This window comes from Aplysia californica, unplaced genomic scaffold, assembly GCF_000002075.1.
Source record: "Aplysia californica isolate F4 #8 unplaced genomic scaffold, AplCal3.0 scaffold00588, whole genome shotgun sequence".
NCBI classification, from domain to species: domain Eukaryota; kingdom Metazoa; phylum Mollusca; class Gastropoda; order Aplysiida; family Aplysiidae; genus Aplysia; species Aplysia californica.
The window spans coordinates 470,841-471,767 of NW_004797858.1; positions in this window are offsets into that span (position 1 = coordinate 470,841).

Below are 927 nucleotides of genomic sequence, written 5' to 3' on the forward strand. Positions count from 1 at the left end.
TCGCCAATACATCACAAAATGAACATAGTCATGTTGCTCGTCCTTAGAGTCTGAGGCGTATAGTTCTTCAGTTCCGCCTCCAGTTTGCGACGTATAGTTCTTCAGTTCCGCCACCAGTCTGCGGCGTATAGTTCTTCAGTTCCGCCACCAGCAGTACGTTACCCCTAGAATTACCAAATTCTATCTGCTCTGTATCTAGTTTTGAGAGATTTGGCGTCAAAAATGTTGAGTTTCACAGGTGGGAGAAAACTCATAGGGCGAGCGGACAGCAGGAGATCTTCAGAGGAAGAAGCCCCTTGAAGAAACCCCTTCAAGCAAGTGTTTCCGCCCTAACTGCCTGACACTCTATAACAGGTCAAGCTTTCTCGAATGCAGTCCGTTGAATATCTTGATAACGACTCCCAATACTCTTACGATTTTGATACAGCAAATAGAACATTTGGTTCCTGACATCATGGTATCTGAGTTAACTCAAAGCGGCCCAAAATGTCAGATAGAACGTTGTCATTCTAAGACAGCGAACACAAACAAACAAGTCGTGCAATACCTTGCTTCTTGACTGAGTTTAATAGCGCACAAATTTCAATGTTGAGATCCCCCCCCCCCCCCAATAGATTTTGAATTATGATATCTTAGACCGAGCACTCTGACGTACTTCCGCTTCAAAATGGAAGGCATCATTCGATTCTGTTTGAAACCAGATAAAAGCAAAGATCGTACATAACAAGATAGTTCACTCGTCTCTTTGAGCCAATTAAAAAAGTGTCCTTAAAATTCGGTGGCGCCCTCTTCGAAAAAGTGCGGACTTTGCTATCAGAGTTACCTTCGTTGTGTGAAAAACAATAAAAGCGATACTAAAAATCTGTGCTATTCCTATTCTTCTTCTGGAGAAACGAAAGAGAGCTTCAAAACAAAGACTGCAGCGCC